Here is a 23,808-nt window from a genome sequence, read left to right as displayed (position 1 = left end):
CCCTCACCATGACTCAAAGTGACAAATGGTTCGATTATTATAAGATATGGGTCAACTGTTTGCATCTTGCACTTCAGTCCAAACTTTTATGTGAGTGAGCCGTTATTAAGGGCTGAGTTTCTCTGGCATTTCTACTTGTGCCTGACCTGTGAGAGACATGCTCTTCAACAGGACAACAAGTGACAGCATTCACGATATGATTGGGAGACCTTTGGTGCAGACTGTTCCATGCACTGGGGAGGCATGGAACACACAACCTATTGTACACCATTTCATCATTCACAATTAGGAAAATACAACACAAGGAATCCTACAATCTCTACATGAATCTTAACCCAAAAGCTAATCTGAATATAATGTTTCAATCCTCAAATTATAATGACCCAGTACGTGTTAAACACTTTACTTCTTCCAAAAAGTGTTATACTCATAAATCGCCTTTACTCACAAAATTTATTCATGAGTCTCACTTATAACAGTTTTCAGACTTTATACTCTCTAGACAAGAGCCATTTAAAAAAGAAATGTGATGGGGATAATACATGAAAGTTGTTAACTTGCTTAACATTTCAGATTAATGTTCTCCATTCACAACAAAAATCTTATTACTGCTCCAGTTTTTTCATAATAAATTTTGTTCATTTGGTGACTGCAATTCTACAGTGTGACAACAGTGAACAAATAAGTCTGAACTGTATTTCATTAAATATTTAAAAAAAGACACAAACTCCCACAAATATTTTACAGAAGTTCCCCAAAAGTCTCTAAAATGCATAGAAACAATGGAAAGTCCATGGCAGAATAACAACAGGTAATATGGAGAGAAGACACTGAATTGCACACAGGTACAATGGAAAGGACTGCTAAAATACGTAAGCTTTTGGACAGAGTCCTTCTTCCAAATTAGAAAAATCACATCCATATACATAAACACAATTCACACACACATGGACACTGTCTCCAGGCCTTGGCATCCACATGTTCTAACCTCTATCTTTGTTTTAAGAGTTGTTAAATAAATGACTGAAATTCTTCAACAGATGCCCTGTGGCATGTACTGATGCTTTCTGGATATGACAATAAACAAAGACAAGGCAAATTATAGTAATGAACACTATTCAAAAAGGGATAAGTTATTTAGATTGTCTCTTCTGTGTGATACTCTCAAAGTTTCTTTTAGTTGGTTTGGTATCCATTTGGTTTTAAAGAGGAGAGTCCAGGTTTTCAAATTTATGCATTACATTTTTAAATGAAATGTTGTGCAACTTTTTTGCTTCATTATTTATTGTTTCGGTTAAAATACCACAACTCTCCACACAAATAAAGTGTCACAAACTATTCCAAATAAATATCTTCCTTCACACACTTTGGCAAACACTAACCTTTTCAAACTTAAAACATAACAAGGGTGCTCATGTAGGAGAGAACCTATAGAACACAATTGCATTATTATGCACCAAAACATTAAATGAAGAACACCAGTGATACTACCTTCACAGCACAAAGACATTACAACCTACTGATCTGTACATCCAAAGATGAAGTAATATACGATGAATATGCTACATAATTTGTTTTTCAACGTTTTCAAATGATCAGCAAGAAATTATAGAAATAATAATAATAATAATATTTTTGAACGTCCTTCAAATTTTGGAAAAAAGTCTATTTGAAATAATGGTTTATTGCTCGTTTTCAAAATCAAATATACTAAATTAATCCTGTACTGTTTGTTTAATCACAAATAAAATATTAAAACTTTATTATCTGTAAAAAATGTTGGTGGATTGGGTAGTACATTTATTTAAATGCATAGTTGTATTACATGTGCCACTGTTGTGCATTTGTGTGTGCAGATGGAGTCTGAGACGGCGAGCCTGGATGCAGTCACTTTGGACTGGAACGGCCAGCGAGATGTTTCAGGGCCCCACAGCAAATTCTTGTGTCAGGACCTGTATATTATACACCAATAAAAGAATTGAAGGGCCGAAACTTCCAACCATCTAAGCGCCATTTTTTCACATAATGCATTTTCGGTGCTATTATGCTCTCAGTAGTCTATTGCATGCATGTTGCAAGTGCCAAATCATGGAGAAAATATTTCAGACATTCATTACCATGTTCACATGGCATTAATCATGAATAATATAAAAAATAAAAATCAGATCACATTTTGCTTAGGCACACACCCAATTTTGAATCTAGGTTATTGTAAAGTAAAATCTGCAGGATAACTAATTTTTGAAGCACAGTGTTATTACACAAAAACGTGCAAAAATGTTATTACATTAAGGAGTAATTTGGAGCTCTATAAAATTTTGTAAATGCTTCAGTCTATTGCATAACTATACAAGAACTTGAGTCTCATACAGTACAGCCAAAAAATGGAACATACATTACCGAAAATGAGATGGAATCATAACCTTTTATTAACCCAAGAAGCTGCCATAAATCTTGATGTGTTGTGACATGTCTGAAGTCACAAGGAAATGCCAGCCAAATCCCATAAATTACATCCCAGAATGTTTGGAAATAATATTACAGCTCTGTTGAGACAAAGCCGACCAAGGGGGAGCACAGTATACCCTTATTCACAAACCACATGACAATTGAAAGCCTAGCTAGTGCCACATATGTTCGTTGACAAAGAAATCTTGTTAAAAGTAGGGGAATTACACATGTAAATTGACAGTAAAAATATTAGATCAGTATTTAAGCAATTCAAGCTAAGAAAAAGTAATGTACAGACCTACATGTACAAAGCTACATGAAAAGTTGTTGGGTACCATGTGACACAATAACAAAGAAATATTGGCTCAACTGTGAAAATTAAACTCACAAATTATTTGAAAATCATAGCCAAACACTAATGAAGATATTTAAGTCAAGGAGAAACACTGTGGGAATCAGTTTAACACAATGAGCTCCAAGAAACACTGTTAGATACTATGTGCACAGATTCCTGAAGAACCATTAGTTTAATCCAAAAAATTGAAAATTATTGGAAATGTTAGAGAAACATTATTTAAGTAAATATAGTTTAGAAAAAGCATCTGTTATAAGCTGCAAGATGTAACAATGGTCATCAAGCCATATGTGGTCAGCATCACAAAGAGATGTTTGATAAATTCGAGGAATTAAAAATCACAAAACATTGGCAAGAACGTCAAGGCACAAAGTGAAATCAGAAAAGATGGAAAAATCATTAACTACTACCTAACTAGTTTCAGCATCCTAGCAGCTCAAAGCGAAGCAGAAAACTCACCTAACTGGTCTTGCACTGACCAACCTCTGGATCAGAGTGCCCGGCTTTTCTCCCCTGGCACTTCACTCTCTCATACATGTCCTGCAGAAATCAAACAGTTGTTGCAAAATGGGTAACCTAATCCCAGCTTCTGCAACTAAAGCCACTTGACCTACCTGGTCCAGTGAGCTCAATAGTCACTGAGTGGGAGATATTAAGTTTACGTCATTTACAAACTGACAAGATTATGAACGTTTGTAGTCAATTACAATAACTACTGCTACAATTAATAGCAAGAAAGGAGGGGGAAAATACATCCTCAGTCTACAAGTGTCAGTCATTTTCCCTTCTTATCTCTCTTGTATTACTCTTTTAAATCAAAGGAAGGATTAATATGTTTCATCTTGTGAAACAGGTTGGTCCAATATTTGGCTGATGCATTTCAATTTGGCACTTAGAATGTTTGACATTTCCACTTTTCAGTTGTCTGAAGCTGTGCAATTGTCCAGTTATATTATAACACTCATATTTCATGGACCCCACAGTGAGTGGTCTATAACAGGGGTTCCCAACAAAATTTTCTCAAGGGCCCCCTCATAGAGCATGATTGGTACCTTGTCATATCACAGTATCAAGTACCTAAAAAAAAGCCAAATTAAGAGTCTTTTTATACGTTTTCTATTTTAGAAAAAACATTAACATATTCATTATTGCAAAAATATTGAGCTTAAAAGTTTTTCAATATAGCCATCATTGTTATTATTAAATGTTTAATTATTGCTCAAAATCTTTGTCTTCAAATCTGGGTGTTTAGTGTAACAAACTCCTTAAAAAAATAATAATTGATTATGAACTGAAAATGACAGGAAAAAATTAAAAGTGAGTGTATTGGTCTTTCAAGTGTACTACACTTGAGATTGCATTGAGTAGGTGTGAAAAATAAGAAAATCCTAATTTCATGCAAGGTATTATTTATTTGAAAAAATACAGTTACAACAGAGTACTCCGTCAGTATAAAGTTAGTTTTAATTTTCAGTTCTTTGTGAGAAGCGTTCAATCTGACCTTTGTCCATTATTTATGAAATATTAGATTCCAAACTTGAAACTTTCTTTCTGAAATCCGACCGCATGTCAAGCCGATTCCTATATTTGTTTTTCATGAAACACATGAAAGAAAATGCTTGCTCACACGAATATGCGATTGCAAATGGAAGGATATTTTTCATTGCCTTATCTCCAAGTTTCTTGTAGTCCTTGCATGCTGATGCCCAGAAGTCCGTAATGCTATCACCGATGAAAATGTTTATCATCGTACCACAACTGGACAGATCCACAAGTTGATTTTGCTCTTCTTCAGTGCAGCCTTGGATTTTGTCTATTTCTTCACAGCTGAAGGGATTTCGAATCCATCTGTCATCAGTGTCAGGTTCAGGGAAATACTCTCTAAAAGTGGTGGCTAGACTGCGTAGATGCTTGGCTACATTGATCGTGATCTGTTCAGGCAAACTCTCCTCCAATAACTCCAAGAATTGTTTTAAAGTAGAAAAGTTAGTTAGTGACTCGTTTTCTATTCTTGATGCCCAGATCTGTCACTTTTTGACCATAGCACTAATATTATCCTCAACTTTGAACATGTCTACATTTCTTCCCTGTCAACTGAAGTTTAACACATTCAAGTGTTCGAACACATCAGCTAAGTACGCAACTGAGCAAAGCCAACAGAAGTTTGTGAGAAAATACGCGTACTTTGTGTCAAGAAGAAAGACACGAACCGTGTCCCTAAGTTTGAAAAATCTTGACAAGATCCTACCTCGAGAAAGCTATCTTACTTCTGTATGAATAAGAAGTTGCTCATGCTCACTGCCAATCTCTTTACACAACAAAGAAAATAACCTGGATTGCAGATGTCGAATTTTAATATAGTTGATGATTTGAACTACTTTGTTAAGTATCTTTTGCAAAGGTCCAGGCAATCTTTCGGCTATTAAGGCTTCATTATGGATACAACAGTGAGTCCATTTCACCTCAGGCACTACTGCGTTGATACGAGCTAGAAGTCCTGTTTTTTTGCCAGCCATTGACTTTGCTCCATCCGTCAACAAGCCTACACATTTTTCCCAGGTGACATTGTGTTTATTGAGATAATTGTTTAATGCAGTAAAAATATTGTATGCTGTTGTATGCAGTAGTTCGCATGAAAAAAGAAAATCTCCGAACACTTGGTCCTCCCATAAGAATTGTGCGAAAACCAACATTATAGCTTTTTTTGATATGTCTGTGCTTTCATCCAATTGTAGAGCATATATGTCACTCTTGCAAAGTCTAGCCAGCAGTGTTTCTTCCATGTTAACTGCCATATCAGTAATTCATCTTTCAACAGTATTATTTGAGAGCGGGACAGTTCCTGTTACCTTAGCAGCTGCATCACCTAACATACTCTTGCAAAGTATTATTGCTGCTGGCAGTATAAGTTCCTCAGCAATTGTGTGGTTTTTCCCACATTTAGCAACAAGCTGAGTCATCTCATAAGATGCAACCTCTAAAAATGGAAGACATTGTCTGTTCTGTATGTCCCATCAGGCAGTCCTTGGGCACTGCCTCTCCCTGCAGTTAGTACTAGCCTTAGTTTTTGAGACCAGAGGGTCACCGGTGTACAGGCATTCCAAAGTTGTAAAACCTCAAAGTGCAGCCACCCCAGCCCTGTTTGCCGGCTTATCTTTGGACAAATGGTTGCAGGAAAATGACTCCAACAGGCATGTGATATACTCTTGGTATTTGTAGCAGTTTGCCAGCTCATTACTTTGAGCTTAAGATATTAATGTTGCTTGTTTGTAGGCACTACTGTTTTCAATCGATGAGCAAAAAGACGTTGTGCTTTTGCCACGAGATGACACCCTCCACCATGTGGTAAGCAATCATCTCCACCACTCCCCTTTGTCACCTCCATGAACTAGTTCAAGGGTTTAATTTTCTCTCTAGCATGTTAGAATTTTGACACAAATTCCAAACTCTTAATAATTCAGTTGTCATTCGAATTATGTTAGTAATTAGCAATATAAGGGAAATATTGTTTGCTACTTACTGTAAAGATGATGGTAAGTTGCAGTCTATTTTTCCTTATATTGTTGATATTACAACCTGAAGTTTCCATTGTTTTATTTTAATAATTATATATTTTGAATATTACACTCATTAATTGCTATCTCTGTATGTAAGTACCTGTAATTATTCAGAGGAGGCTCAGGTCTATTTATTGTTTATTATAATTAACATTAAAACAAGCTCCCACAGTTGTTTTTGTGGTCTTTAGTCTGAAGACTGGTTTGCTGTATCTCTCCATGCTACCCTGTCCTGTGGAAGCCTTTTCATCTCTGAATAACTACTGCAATCTACATCCTTTTGAACCTGATTACTATATTCAAGCCTTGGTTGCCCTCTACAATTTTTACTCCCCATACTTCCATCCAGTACTAAATTGACAATTGATTGATGTCTCAGCACGTGTGCTATTGTCTAATCCCTTCTTTTATTCAAGTTGTGCCATAAATTTATTTTTTCCTCCAATTTGATTCAGTGTCCCTTCGATAGTTACTTGATCTACCCATATAATTATAGGCATTCTTTTGTAGCACCATGTTTCGAAAGTTTCTATTCTCTTTGTCTCTGGACTGTCTGTCATCCACATTTCACTTCTATGCAAGGCTAGACTTCAGCTAAATACCTTCAGAAAAGAATTCCTAACATTTAAATTCATATTAGGTTGGTGCATAAGCTCATAGTGTTTCTGTTTTGCATGTTGGTATTCTGATTGTTATGGGTTTATTTATCCATTTTCATTTTTTATTTGTGGTTCACTGCTGCTATTTGAGTTTAATTATTGTCATTTAGTCATGTGGTGATAGTGAGTGGAGCTGTGGTGCTAGAAAATGGAGTGCCAAGTGGAGAAAGTGGAACATTTCCAACATATTCTCCTGTTTGAGTTCAGTGCAGGGGTGACAGCAGCATAGGCAGCCAGAAACATTTGTATCCTGGGAGGATAATGCCATTGGACAGAGCCTGGCAAGAAAATGCTACTCTCATTTTAAGAAAAATTGTTTTGACATTAGTGAGTCTCCATATGCAGGAAGACCTTTGGGGTTTGATGAAGATCATTTAAATGCATCAGACCACAATGATCCGTGTCAATGTACTTGAGATATGGCAGATGTGATGAACTGTGATCATCTCACCATTGTGTATGTATCGTGGAATAATAACACTGAACTTTAGCAGAGCTCAAATGCTGTTCATTTCCTTGGAATCTCAATTGATTCAAAATTATCTTGGGGTAGCCATATAGAAAAAGTGGGAAGCAGCATTAGCAAAGGAATATTTGCTCTAAGGAAGCTGTGTCTTTGTCTAAACATGCCAGTACTTAAAGTGGTTTATTTTGCTTTAATCCACAGTCACATTTCCTGTGGTACAATACTGTGGGGACATCAAAGCAAGGCAGCAAATGTCTTCAAACTACAAAAGAAGGCAATAAGACTGATATGTACTTGGCACCCAGAGCTCACTGTAGGCCAAGCTTTAAAAAATTACAGATTATGACCCTGCCGTCAATATTTATACTACAGTGTGTACTGCATATTAAGGAAAACTATCTGAGTTATCAACAGTATGACATGTGACATAATTATAAAACAAAAAACAAGCAGGACTTAGTTTCTTTCTGACTTTCGACCCTGCTGGCTATTGTCATGACATAATGTCAAAGAGCTCTCACCACTTTACTGGCTTGACATTTGTCATTGCTTCAGAGGCTGGGTGGAGGGGAAGAGGTGCCTCTCTTAATATGGCCATGCACTGCCCTTCTTGTGCTTCTCATGCTGTAGTGGTGTAGGGTTGTCTTCACCAAACGCTCTCTCTCTATCTCCCTCTTGTTCCATAGTGTTCTCTGTCTAGCACGAAGTGCTGGTCTCACCATTATACTATCAGCATAGGCAGAATGCACTTGGGCTTCGCGTCTATGAACGGACCACTGTCTGAAAATGCACTCTGGACTCTCTGGGTGCTTATAGCTTATCTTAATTGCGCCTGATGGAGTTGCGTCTGGCCAATCGCCTCACTTCTGAATTCCTACCCAGTGCCTTCTCTCGCCATGCCTAATACTCTGACTTTATTCTTACTTTGTTAATAATGTTATGCAAGACTTGGACTTTTCTTGAGGATATGAGAATTTTAATCAACATCTTAAATTTGACTTCCTCTCATGTTTATTTCCTTTCATTCGTTTTCCATTTGGAGTCTGTGCATTTTGAATTGAATTGAATTGAATTTTATTTGATCCTGTAAGATTACATTGTGTACAGTAAATGTACGTGTAATATAGGACATGTCAAAGTGTTAACATTTCTTATCACTTATTTTTCTACACCTTTAGCTTACATTTTTACATTACTGATAATGAGTAACAATATATACAAATTTAATGGCATTAGTATTCTGCAACACTGTAAAACTCTTTTTCAATGAGATAGTCTTTAAGTTTCTTTGGAAAGTCATTGTGAAGTACACTATCTTTCAGGGTTTTGGGCAGACTTCTTAGTAGTCTGATACCAAAGTACTGGGGTCCTTTTTCTAGCATTGCCAGTCGGTAGGGTATGCTCCGTACTTCATTCTTCTTTCTTGTATTGTGGGTGTGTACACTAGCATTTGTAATCCAGCCCTCACTACCTTTTGTGATGTACATTATTGTTTTTTATATATACAATGATGAAAAAGTTAAGATATTTAAATCCTTGAAACAGTTTCTGCATGTTTCAGAGGTCTTTCTACTTAAAATGGTCCTAATTGCTTTTTTTTTTTTTTTTTTTTTTTTTTTTGTAATGTGAACACTCGTTTTGTCTCTTGTTTGTTTGAGTTTCCACACACAGTCACTCCATACTGTAAGTATGGTTCGAAAAGTCCATGATACACTGTACACAGAAGGTTCTTGTCTGAATACTGTGATAGCTGCATCATTAAGAATATGACAGAGCTCAGTTTCTTACAGACATTATTAATATGTTTTTTCCATTTCAGTTCATTATCATATGAATTTATTTACTTTTATTTAGGTATCATAATATTTGAATGATTGACAATGCCAATCTATTGGTTAAAAACAAAAGATGAAATAATTTACTTATATTAACTTTCCAAAGGTGTCAAAAGGAATTTTTCATTACAAGATGTCATTTTTCTGGATGGTGATCGTCATACAAACATTTAAAACACAAAATTCCTGTTGCACTAAGGACAAAATACTTGGACAAGAATATGAGATGATGAAACAAACGAAATAAAATCAAAGAAAATACACAATAATAATTAAAGTTATATGAACAAAATTCCAAATGAAACAAAAGTCAAATGAAGAATGTGAGAGAAGATCAAAATTTAATATAATGGTTAAAGTAATGTGAATAAGGATCAGAAATAAAATATTTACAATAAAATATTTACAATGAAACCACTTAACTGAATAAAAATAAAAACCATTTTGATAGAAATTTAAAAAAAAAATTCAAAGCATCTGATGTGATTTGAGCCCACACCCTTTTGAATGAGGTGTATGCACCTTAATCACTACACTACACACCAGTCTGCTTACTGATACTATTTTTAAAGCTCTAGGGCATCATGCAAAATTACAATCTTCCCTCTCCCCCTTCAATTACCTGCAAACGAAGGCCCACCAGGGTAAACAGCTGCAGAGTGTGATATCTGGGACCCTAACCTACACAACCATACAGATGATTTTAAAAAGTCAGTCCCACCACTGAAGACCTCTTCTTGTAAGTCTACCCCAAGCTGCACACCTAGAGACTGTTGTTGTGTTTGTTCATTGACTTAATAAAGTTCTTTTCTTCTGGGTACCTGGGCTCATGTCTAGTTGCTGTCGGACTCACTCAATCACTAACACAAAACAGAGGAATTCTTAAGCAGAAATAATTAATCATTTAAAAAAGTTTGTAAATGGTCAGACTGTAACCATATAAATATCTCTTTTTAATTCTATGTAAGTGTCCTATATCTTTTTCTATTGATACATTCCACATCAATCATATGTCTACAGATCTATAGTTATACCTGCGGGCCTTCGAATTTCACTACTTATATTGATGTTGCTGTGATGGAGTTGGCAAAAAATGTTCCTCTGGCTTGACTGATGTCTGCAGCCCAGTTTTAAACAAATTCACCTCAGACATAATCATTCACTTCAGACAGTTTGGCATCAAAATTAAAATTAAATTAAAATACTACCATTTTGTAACACTTAAATTGAAAAGTTAGAAAACTGAAGTATGTACTTTAACTCATAACGTCTGTTTTAACATTTGTAAAACATTCCAGATGCATATTTTTCTGGAATGTTCTGATGTGTAAATGAGATTATATAAGTTCATATAAAGTGCACCAAAAGTTCAATTTACTTCCCTCAGCTCTCTCTGTTGGTTTGAAAATGTTAAATGAACAACATCAATGTTAGCTGTTCTCAGTTGGGTTTTCTTCTGACAAGATTTTTGTGGTCACTTCTTTGTAACTCAAGGTTTTTTGATCAACACGGTTTTGGATGAAAACATCAAAAATAAACGGTGAAACTAAGATCAAACCAATGTTTCAGTCAATCAGTTAAAAGAAACTGGATGTGAAAAGTAATTCTGAAGTACTCATCCAGGAAAACAAGTATATGTATATGTATGGTATATGTATGGCATTTGTAGATTTAGAGAAAGTCTTTGACAATGTTGACTGGACTAATATGTTCTGAAACTCTGAAGGTAACAGGGATAAACTACATGGAGTTAAAGGCTATTTACAACTTGTACAGAAATCAGACTGCAGTTGTGAGATGCTAAGGACTTGTAAGGGAAGCTGAGCTGAGAAGGGAATGGGACAGGGTTGTAGTCTATTCTCGATGTCATTCAGTCAGTACATTGAGCAAGCAGTAAGGGAAAACAAGGATAAATTTGGAAAGAGAATTACAGTTCACAGAGAAGAAATAAAATCTTTAAGCTCTGCTGACAACATTGCAATTCTGTCAGAGGCACTAAAGGACATGGAAGAACGGTTGAATGGAATCGAAGTCTCTTGAAAAGAAATTATAAGATGACCATCAAGAAAATCAAAACTAGGTTAGTGGAGTGTAATCAAATTAAACCAGGAAATGCTGAGGGACTTACATTAGGAAGTGAGAAACTGAAAGTCGTAGACGAGTATTTGCTGTTTGGGCTCCAAAATAACTGATGACAGCTGAAGTAGAGAGGATATAAAATGCAAACTGGCTATACCAGGAAAAGCATTTCTGAAAAAGAGTATCTTGTTAACAACTTATATTGGGCTGGTGCAAAAGTCTAGTATTTTTCCATAAGTTTAATAAACACAAGAGATACACCTAACAGAAACTTTATTCATCAATAATATACGCTCCTCCACTGTTTACAACAGTCTACCAATACTGGGGTAGTTTTTCAATTCTGAGACTGTAGAAATCACCTGGTTCTGAGGGGAAGAACTCATCAAGTCATGTTTAGAGTGCATTTTCATCCAAAATAAGTTCCTTGCACATTGTTTGATAGAGTGTGGAAAAGATGAAAATCTCAGGGCACAAGATCAGGTGAAAAATGTGGGTATGGAATGACTTCCCAACCCAACTCCAGAACATTGTTTTTAGTCAGTCTAGAACACTGTGGACTGGCATTATCATGGAGTAGCAACACTTCATGCAGTCTTCCTGGTTGTTGTTCTCAGATTGTGTCTGCAAGAGGTCTCTGTTGTTGACAATAAATGTCAGCAACAACTTTTACCCCTCAGGGAAGCAATTCATAGTACAGTACACCATTGATGTTCCACCAGATGCATAACATTATCTTTTGTGGATGAGTGCAGGTTCCTATGGAGGGGGGGGGGGGGTTGCTGCTTTTTTGGGTTCAATCATTCTTTTCTTCTCCTGATGCTAGCATAAAACATAATTTCTCATCAACAGTAATGACACAGAATAGAAATGGTCAGTGTTGTCCACAAGGCAATTGATGATGAGCAAGCAGAGATGCACATATGGCCACCTGCTGATTTTTGTGATTTCAGCTAAAAGCATGCAGTACCCATACACCTGCCTTTGAACCTTCCTCACTGCAAATGATTGATTGATTGATTTTTATTGTTGTAGAGACCTCAGAGATCATCTGAGGCATTACAAAAGTAAATATTACATAGTATAAATGTTACACAAATAATTACAAAAACAAGAAAAATATTATACAATATAAATATTACACAAATAATTATGGTACCTTCACACAAAAACAAAACAGAGAAACTTCTGATACAAATTGATATTGCTTAGTAAATTTAGCCAATTACAGACTTACTCATATATAGAATCATATAAAAACTGATCACAAATGTAGACATACCATATTCTTTTAAAAATTTATCATTTTCATAAATGCTGAGCTCAAGAAGAAATTCTTTCACTTTTTAATTTTTTTTTTAATTTTATGGACTTGTATAAGAAGCACTTTTGTGTTTTTTTATAGTCTTCTGTACAACTGGGGCGAGTGGTAGGAAGTCTCTCTAGACCTGCCGTGTGGCGGCGCTCGATCTGCAATCACTGATAGTGGCGACACGCGGGTCCGACGTATACTACCGGACCGCAGCCGATTTAAAGGCTACCACCTAGCAAGTGTGGTGTCTGGTGGTGACACCACAATATTGTTGAACTGAGTTGTATTATTGAGTAAAAACTTGTATAAACCTTTGTATAACTGACTAGAGTGGTCCAGTGTAGGCCACAAAATAAAAAATAAAATAATAACCAAATATCATAGCGGACTTAATTTTTTTATGTTGGCACAAATAAATATGTATATGTTTGCAACACAAGCAAACATTTTGCATTTTTGCATAACATTTCGTTGATTGACTTGAAGCATGGACATGAATTAAATGTCAAATGGAGACTGGCCCTGTGAACTGATGCAGTGTTCAACCCTGAGGTCGGTTTGCAACAGAGTGCCATTCCTCTCTTCTGTCTGCCTTCCTTTTCATTTCCATGTGTGTGTTACATCCAATGTCACTCATGATCTGTTGCATGTATGATATCCTTGGTCACCCCCACTGATTCCTTCCCTCAATAGCTCTTTATGCTATTGTTCCAATGATGTTGTTGTGTCACAGGATGTGCCCTACAAGTTCGTCTCGTTTGGATGTGCCTCCACAGAGATCTGGTTTCCTGTACTCTTCTAAGCACCTCTTTATTTGTTACTTTGTCTCTCCAGCTGATCTTCATCATCCTTATATAGCACCACATCTCCAGGACCTCTAGCCATCTTCTCTCTTCTCTTCCCATTGTCCAAGTTTCACATCTGTATAGGGCTACACTCCAAATGAAAGCTTTCATGATATGTTTCCTTATTTTTAGACTGATGTTCTTGCTGGTGAGTAAGTTCCTTCTCTGATTAAATGCAATTTTGGCCTTTTGTATTCTGCTCGCAATTTCTTTCCAGCTTCTACCATCCTTGTGATATTGCTTCACAGGTAAGTAAATTCCTTTATCACTTCCAGCTCCTCTCTTACAATTCTTATTCTCTGAGGTTCATATTCTGCTCCTGTACTGCATACCATCATTTTACTTTTTTTCTTATATATTCTCGTTCCATACTGATTGCATAGAATCCTTTCCATTGTTCTGAGGACTTCCTCTAGATCTTCTTTTATCTCTTAACATGTCTATCTTCTGCCCATTAATTTTGATCACCACCTCAGTAGTTTCTTGAACTTGGTCTATAGCTTCCTGGATGTAAGCATTGAATATAAAAGGAGAGAGAGTACATCATTGTCTTACCCCTTTTCTAATATTTGCTTCTTGTTCCTGGTGACAGTTCCTAATCACTGTCACCTCATTCTTATAGAAACTATCAGACAGATGTCTTTGTACTTCATTCCACTATTCCTCAGTACTCTGAACATCTCTTGCCAGTTGCATTTTTGTATAATCTCTTGTTTTCTATAAGCGCAATAACATCTGCTGTAATCCATTTCCTCTTGTTTTTCTGTTTAGTTTTTCCAACTATCTTTTCTGCTGTCTTGTATATAACAGATTTTTTTGGTGCTAACACTAGCATTCTTTTTTTCTTGGCTTTCTCTGTGCTGCAACCTAAGGACATAGACCATTATCCTTCCCCTTCCACAGAAGCCTGCTGTCTCCAAACAGCACATCACATCACACTACAGATAATCTTTACCCTGACATATACATACAACCAAATAACTTCAATAGCCTATTCAACACACAAAGAGAAAAAAGAAACACAAAACACAATATATATATCAACTACTTCATGGGCGTCAATGCATTATGAGCATTAGGTATAATGACCTCTGCTGAAAAGTAATAGTAGTATAAGCAGCAGGAAAAAGTGATCACTGCTGCACACCTGTCAGGTCCAATATACCTTCCTTTCTTGACTTCTTTAATATTTCCTGTGGAGTCACTTCTGACACTTCTCTAAAAATAAGAATGAGATTGATATACTTCATCTGTCTGAACACCATGTAACCGTGAAGACGGAAAGTGTCAGTATAAATTGGTATAATTTAGCATCTTACACTTGCAGATCTGGCATGGATAAAGGAGGAATTGCAATTTACACAAAATGAGGGTATAAGTACAAAACTGTAGAAGTAAGCAAATTTTGTGACAATCAGCACTTTGAAGTTTGTGCATGTGAACTACAGCGAAATAATGTAGTGTTAATATTAGTAACAGTGTATAGGTCCCCACTAGGAGATTGGGAGCTATTCATAAAAAAAAGTTTGACTCCCTATTATGCTGTCTGTCAGACAAAAAGAAGAAATTATTAATCTGTGGTGATTTCAATGTAAACTTCTAAGCAATTCTGATAGGAAAACTGGACTAGAAGTGTTATTAATGAAATATAACTTGGAATCAGTGTTCAATTTCCCTACACATATAGCTCAAGACAGTAGCACTCTAATAGATAATGTATTTGTACAGCAAGAGGATGTAAAACTAATACATGCTTTCCCTATGGTAAATTGATTATCAGACCATGATGCACAACAGATTAACTTACGGAACTTAGCAGGGTGTACAGTTCAGAAACCATTAAGTAGAAGTATAAGGCTGGTTGACCCAGTATCTATAGAGCACTTCAGAGAAAGTTTAAGAAATGTTTATTGGGGAGATGTAAACATTGAGCCAAATGCCAAAGATAAATGCAACATATTTTTTGATAAATTTATACCCCTTTTTGAACACTGTTGCCCCCAAAAAATTATTAAACGTAACACCAAACAGTTTTCAAAGAAACATTGGATCACTACTTTCAGGAAGAAAAAGAAAATTGTATGAAGGGGCAAGCATTAGTAAAGACCCAGAAGTAATTTTACTTTACAAAAATTATTGTAACATACTGAGAAAAGCTGTCAGAAAATCAAAAAATATGTACGAGGATTGTACCAAAAGTAAGGTTCCCAATGAGCTACAGCCTCGAGGAAAGGTTCTAGGCTAAATCCGACAACAGTGCCGTGCACAGTGGCTCCCCCACTCTCCAACCCGCCTGTCCGCGATTCGCTATGTTGCTCAGAGATGGAACTTTTGATCACCGCAAGGTTCAAATAGTAATCTGGTTTCTCCACAGAAGGAAGTTACCACCCGTGGAGATTTATCGGCAGCTGACTGAGGTTTAAGGTGAAGAGTGCATGTCTGTTCAGCACGTCCGCAAATGGTGCAAGGCTTTCGCTGAGGGTCACACTGAAGTTTATGATGAATAACGGAGAGGAAGTCTGCTGGTTTTGGATGTGATTGTCCAGAAGATCAACAGTGAGCTACTCAAAGATCGAAGGGTCACTGTCCATGAACTTGTTGAACGCATTCCTGAAGCTTCGCATGGCACAACTGAAAGAACTTTAACAGAAACGTTGGGTTATCAGAAGGTGTGTGCTTGCTGGGTCCTCTGGATACTGACTGACAGACACAAGGAGCAACGCCTTGACGGTGCTCACAAGTTTCTTCAAGAATATAAGGGGGGAGGCAACAAGGAGAAGTTGTTGGACTCTAACATCATGGGAAATGAAATGTGAGTGTTTCCTTACACCCCTGAAATGAAACAACAATCTTGTCAGTGGTGCCACTCCAGTTCACTGCCACCAAAGAAATTCAAACAAACACAGTAAGTAGGAAAGGTTATGCTGACTGTGTTTTGGGATCTGAAGGGGACATTCCTCATCGATTTCATGGAACCTGAGACAACAATAAACTTAGACAGATATTGTGAAACATTGACCAAACTCTGGTGAGCAACCCGGAATCACCGGAGTGGATGACTGACAGAGGGAGTAGTACTTCTTCATGACAATGCCCAACACCACATCACTTGTCAAACACAGGAGCTTTTGAAGAAATTTGGGTGGACTGTTATGCCCCATCCCCCGTACAGCCCAGACATAGCCCCCAGTGATTATCACCTCCTCCCCATACTAAAGGAACACTTAGTGGCAAACGCTTCAAGGCCAATGATGAAGTCCAAGCAGAGGTCACACGCTTCCACAACAGGTTGGTGGGAGACTTCTTTGACTTAAGAATACAAAAGCTTGAGCATCGTCTTCAAAAGTCTGTCGAAAAAAATGGAGGCTATGTTGAAAAATAGACAAAGGTGTAAGCTTTTCAATGATGTATAAATTAGTAACAATAAACAATGTTTCATATTTGCAAAAAAATATGGGAACCTTACTTTTGGTACAACCCTCATATATATTAGAGATGAAGCTAACAACTCGGACAATAAAATGAAATCAGTATGGAATGTTGTTAGAAGAGAGACAGGAAAAGTTACCACTGGAGTAGGAAGTATTACTGTTAAAGAGAGTGAAACCATCTTAACCAAAAGTACACAAGTAGCTAATGTATTTAACAACCATTTCTTAAATGCAGGTGCAAAAATTGGTGAGAGTAGTTCAAAACAAAAAGCCAAGCAGTACATAGAAGAGTCAATTTTGAGAACTCTCAGTCAGATTAGTTTTTGCCTACCAATCTCATCTTAAATCATTAAATCTTTAAAAAATAAATCTTCTGTTGGAGATATTAAACCAATGTGGAGCTGTTACGATTGATGTTCTGAGTCAAACATGTATTGTATCGCTAACACAATGTATTTTCCCAGACAGGTTAATTTATGTCATTGTCACGCCTCTCTACAAAAAAAGGGAACAACACAGATGTCACCAATTACTTGCCAGTATTCTTGCTTACAGAATTTTCAAAAATCGTCCAGAAACTAACGTACTCAAGAGCGGTTAGCCATCTCAGCAGTAATGGGATACTTAGAAAATTACAGTTCGGATTTCAAAAATGCTGTTCTACTGAGACAGTGATATACAATTTCACTACCAACATAATAGAGTTTTTATATCATAAAACATCAACAACAGGAATTTTCTAACTTATCCAAAGTATTTGACTGTGTGAACCATGACATTATGTTACAGAAATTACAATTGTATGGTATAAATAGAACAGCATATGAGTGGTTTAAGTCATATATACAGAACAGGAAGCAAAAAGTTGCTTTACATGGTGTAAATGTTTTAAGGAAGTTTCCCACTTCATCTAACTGAAGTGAAATTACATTAGGTGTTCCACATGGTTTGGTCATGGGTTCGCTTCTGTTCCTGACATATGTGGATGACCTCCCTTCTTATCGGAAACAAGAAGCTAAACTGACACTGTTTGCTGATGATGCAAGCATCGTTATTAATCCAGTAAAAGAAACTCCAACATAAAACGATACAAATAATGTCTTTGGAAATGTTATTGATTGATTTTCCGCAAATCGGCTTGGTCTGAACTTTGAAAAAACACTGTACATCCAATTTTCGACTGCAAGGAGTACAGTTCCTTCAATAAGTATAACACATCAGTGGAGATCAGTAGCCAGGGTAGAACATACTAAGTTTTTGGAAGTACATACAGATGAGTATCTTAAATGGAAAATTGATATTTTGGGTTTCCTAAAGCGACTAGGTTCAGCAACTTTTGCAATCCAATTAATTGCTAATTTTGGGAATATAGAAATTAGCAAGCTAATATACTTTGCATACTTTCACTCTCTGACATCATACGGAATGATATTTTGGAGTAACTCAACACTTATGCAAAAAGTATCACTGCTCAAAAGAAAGTGGATAGAATAATGTGTAGGGCTCACAGTCGGCATCTGTTTAAAAGGTTAGGAATTCTTACAACAGCCCCAGAGCACATTTACTGAGTAATGAAATTTGTCCTCCACAAAGTCGACCAGTTTAAAAACAACAGTGACATTTAATGATTATAATACTAGAAGAGAAAAAGACTTACAGTATCCTCTGTTTAATCTACCTTTGGCATAGAAAGGGGTAAAATATGCTGCTGTAAAACTTTTTGATAAATTATCAGATGAAATAAAATGTCTGACAGACAGCAGTAATAGTTTTAAAAATAAATTGAAATCATATGTCCTTGCAAATCCTTCTACACCATAGATGAGTACCTGAATAATAATAAATAAGTCTATAGGTATAATATATGCATTCTGTGCCATTTAACGGAATGGGGTGGACTTCAAAAAAGGGCTATTAGAATAATGAAAAGGGTTCCTTGTCGAGTGTCATTTAGTGTCAAGTTTAATGAATTGAAAATAACGAGTTTTCCTAGCTTCTACATCTATGAATGTGTCTGCTTTCTGAAATCTCACCAGAAGTTTTCAACATTAAATAATCAGGTTCATAACCGTGAAAGAAGGCACAGAGATGATTTTCACAGAGACACCTACAAAGGAGCACTCTACCAAAAAAGTATAAACTACCAGTCCAGAATACTTTTTAGTGCATTGCCTGCTACAATAATTTCATAAATTCAAGGTAGATCTTAAACAATTTTTACTAACACATAGTTTTTATAACATTGAGGAATATCTGAATATGGAAAAGTAATATTATTTATATATACTGATATAAAGTATTTGTATTTATTATTCAAGTTTTTGAAACAAATTACACATAAGAAATTATATTGTAATTGACTATATCCATACAATGTATATTGTTAATGGATGAATAAAGAGACTGAAATGATTGATTGAATTGAATAAAAATTTTAAGCTCAAAAAAATAAATAAATAAAAACTTTGATTCATGTGTGCATTTATAATGCAATTGACACGTTCCACATCATAATGGTTGCCACAAAATTGATCAATGCAACACATAACTAACTAACTAACTAACTTAAATGGTTGTAAACGATCGACATGGACAAACATTGACCTCATTGGCAACTATAACTTCACATTCACAGGTGACTTGATTTCAATAATTTGGTACAGACCTTTTTACTATGTTATAGATTTTTTTCATTGTCCCATTTGGATTATATAGTCTCAACAATGTCATGCACCCACCTATTTTGTACTGAGCTAGCATACCCACTCACTTCACTGTCTCTTCTTGCTTCTCCAACAACTTAATGTTTGCTTGCTGGAGTTTCTTCCACAATTCTCTTTTTGTTCTTGCAAAATCATGGATCGACTCCCAATCTTCTTACCATACACCACCTCAAATGGTCACAGTCTCATGTTAGAGTGCACTTTGGAATTATACACACTCAGTGCGAAGGACAAATACATCTCCTAGTCTGAATGATGGACATTCATTCAATAACTAAATATCTTCATAATTATGCAATGAATTAGTTTCATCCTTCCATTTGCTTGAGGATGAAGTGGACTAGTTCTACACTACTTTACCATCAATAACTCACACAACTGCTCCATCAGGTCTAACATGAAGCTCATTCTGTGGTCCATAATGATTGTCTGCAGCACCTCAAACTTCCAATACCCATCTATTAATTAACACTTTAACATCTGTGGGGTGCCTGGTGGCCTGTCATCTGCTCAATCTCAGTGTAATGAGAAAAATGCCTTTTTATATTCAGTACAAAATGATTACCTGATGGTGTTTAGTTGAATGACCCTAAAATGTCTGCCCCATGATTCTGACAGATTCTGTTGCTTCTAGGAACCTCTGTGATAGTATCTGCTTTTGATTCAAATCCGCATACTACACACAGTGTGCACAATTCCTTATGTACTGCTTAAAATCGCTTTTACTCTCTTTCCACCAGTACTTTTTTGCTGCTCTCCAATTCATCAACTTGCCTCTGCCATGGCCTAATAAGATATGATTATGCATTTCCTTTAGTATTTCGTCCCCCAGTTTGTTGGTACAACCACTCTGTAATCTTACTCTCGTACACATCACTATTAAAATTCTCTGTCTCTGCACAAGTTTTGAAAGCTTCGAGAGGTGTAAGATATACAAAAGCACAACTTTTTAGTTATCTTCATTTTCTCTTGTTGTTGGTTCTAGTTCTTGCATCTAGGGGTACATTCTTGTGTCTTAAATTTTGATTTAATGTTGTGGGTTTCTGATGACTACTTGGCTAATGAAGATTTGCCTGTATATTTCTTGAATTTTATTCTTTGTCACATTTTTCAGTGTCACACCATCTTTACAATTACATTATTAGAGACACAACTGAAAACACATCTGATTCCCTCACTCCTATCTATTTCACAGATTTTACAGAGCAAAAGAGTTGACAAACTTTCTTGACAAAGAAAAATTGTCACCAAGTTATAACACTATTTTATAAATGAATCCAAAAATAAATTTTATAGTTAGCATTAGATTGTGCAATTAGTAATATGAATTTTAAGTATGCCAGATATTTTGTAATTTCAAATATGTCCAAAACATGAGAAATTTTTGCTGTACCTACAGAGCACTAACAAATTAACTTATTTATACATTTTAGCCAGAAATTTTTAATACATCATATTCATAATCACATGAAGTTCATTCAGTTAAATAGCGGATATAATATTCAACTATACAAGAACCAATAGTGTACATGGTATTGGTTATATATATATTTTAAAAAAGGTAACGTTAGAGAAGAGTGCCCAATTACAACTCATAGTCCAAATTTTGTCTGTGTGCACAATATTTCGTCATGCATGCTAAACTCATGCCTCATTCCTCAAAGGCTTGACATGGTGCTTGTATCACTGTTATTTCCCTGCTTAGCCTGTCTGCATTTTCATGCTTCTTCCCTGGTTTTTGGATTACTTCATACTCAAATTCACTGAGTTTTTAATTCCCACTTCTCAGTCTACTGAACACATTCTTCAAACCTAGTAACCATGTCAAAGTGGCATGTTCTGTCACTACTGTGAACTTACTTCCATACAGGTAACACTGGAATTATTGTACTCCTTAAACCAAGCTAAGATCCCTCTCTGTGCCACAGAATGACTCTTCTCCTCTCCATCCAACTGTCTTGGTGCTAAAGCAATTCTTGCCCATCGACTGTTTGACTCAAAATGCACCCAAGAACATGGTTCGCTGCATCACATGACAACATATACTCCTTCTGAAAATCTGGAAACATCAACACTGGACTCGATATTATCATCTTCTTTAATTCAACAAACACTTTCTGACATACGTCTGACCACACAAACTCAATAACCTTCTTCAACAACTGTGTAAGCAGCCGTACCATATTCACAGATCCCTTCACAAACTTTCCACAAGAATTTGGGAGACCAAGAAAAGATTATAAAATTTTGGTTGTTCTTGGTACTGGAAAATCTTGCACTGTTTTCATCAATCTAGGATCAGTTCTTACAGCATCCTTACTAATTATGTGATCTAAATAGTTCATTTCTTCTAGTCCTAAGTGTCAATTTCTATACTTAGTGCCAATTATCTGCCCATAGCCTCTTAAATACCTCCCTTAGTCATTGTGTATGCTTCTGTATATCTCTCTAAAAGACAATTATGTCATTGAGATTGGTGTACCTTGACTGACACAGTTTCAATCGTTTTAGTACCCTGTCCAATAAGTGATGAACTGTTGCTGCTGTATTTTTCAAAACAAATGGCATTCTTCTATACTGCTAGTGTGACCAAGCTGCTGAAAACCCAGTCTTCGCCATTTTCTATGGAGCCACTTCTAACTGATGGTATCCACTCTTTTGAAGTCCACTCTTGACAAGTAATGGCATTGCCCAAGATTATCAGTCATTTCTGCAAGGTTTGGAATTGGATAGGCATGTGTCACGGTGTTAGTACTTAAATGGTAGTAGTCACAACAAAATTGATATTTCTTTTAGTCATTGATAGATTTCTTCAATACATTTACAATTGCGGTCTCCCAGGGGCTAGTACTTTCTTCTATTATACCATCTCTAATTGTTGATTAATAAATTCTTCAGTTGCAGAGACCATGGTATTTTGTATGGCCTCCAATATATTGATGCTTTGTTCCCTGTCAGAATTCTGTGTTGTGTTACTGTTAGCAGGCTATGGCCCATGTGGGAAAAACAGATGTTGAAATTCTAGTGACAGTTTCTCCATCTGTGTCTCCTCTGTCCCCTTCAAATGCTTCAAATTTTCATGAAATATAGTCCTAGTGGCATCCTGTGCCCCCTTACAGCCTACACCTTCTGTGTGGCAGTCTTCCTCATTTAGAATTTCTAATGTGGCAAAAATATACCCTTCAACAGCTTACCTCAGTACCAAAGTTATTTGCACTGAAGGGTACCACCTTGCCTCCGGCTCTCCCTTGTATGCATACGGTACTACATTTTACCAAACAACATGCTGCAATTAACACTTCATTACCCTCCAGTGGTTCCACTATGTACAACATATCAATTGGTATGTCAGGCTCCACATTCACCGATAGTGACATCCTGATGCTGCTTGACATACAGTCATGTGAATTAAGCCTTAACTTTGTTGTCCACAGTTTAAATGGATTGTCTCATATACTAGATGCTTCCTGCAACAGATTAACATTGACAACAACTTCATGTCTTGTATACTGGACACTCCTCACTACAGATTAGCATTGACAACAAGTGCACTTAGGCATAATTTCTTTCCACTGAGCTTCTCTCCACATCATCAAAGATAAATTGTGGCATGACGCTGATGCAGAAAGTCTAACCCTAGGGTCATGCTGTAAACCTCACTTACATGAGGCACCACTTTCACAGACTAAACTTGGTTGTCTCTGATGAAAAAGTCCCCATTACCAACCAAAATAACAATATATCACTGTCCTACAGCACACAACTTCCCCCCAGAGGGCTTGCCCTCTTTGGTGAGTTCATGTTTGGCTACCACAGGGCCCCAGCCTCTGCAGCATCTTTTCTCTTCCATGCTGCATGTCTGTCCTTTTGCTATTCCTTTTCCCCTCCCTTGGGGAACATGTAGGGGGTATTTTTGGGACTGTGCTCCTCATTTTCAGTAGTTGACATAAGAACAGCCACACCACTGTTTTTTATTCCTTTTTTTTCCTTTCTTTGTTCCCCTTCTCCTATCCTTTCTCTGCTTTGGCTTTTGAGGCTCCTCTTTTACTTCTTTCTCCCTGGCACTCCTGAAGGTCAGTCCATACATCTGATGCT

The 23,808-nt window shown here is 36.4% G+C and overlaps 1 long non-coding RNA gene across 1 annotated transcript in view; it reads left to right on the top strand.

The window, feature by feature from the left end:
• The window catches only part of LOC126282088 (uncharacterized), an 80,124-nt gene extending 77,938 nt beyond the window's left edge, over nt 1-2,186 (top strand). The window contains exon 2 of the long non-coding RNA XR_007551326.1: nt 1,857-2,186. This is a non-coding gene — a long non-coding RNA (uncharacterized LOC126282088). The remainder of the gene's footprint in view (nt 1-1,856) is intronic.
• The last annotated feature ends 21,622 nt before the right edge of the window (nt 2,187-23,808 follow it).

This window comes from Schistocerca gregaria, chromosome 1 (genome assembly GCF_023897955.1).
Source record: "Schistocerca gregaria isolate iqSchGreg1 chromosome 1, iqSchGreg1.2, whole genome shotgun sequence".
In the NCBI taxonomy this organism is placed as follows: domain Eukaryota; kingdom Metazoa; phylum Arthropoda; class Insecta; order Orthoptera; family Acrididae; genus Schistocerca; species Schistocerca gregaria.
Note: the sequence above shows the minus strand (reverse complement) of the source record. Positions and strands in the feature narration are given on the sequence as shown.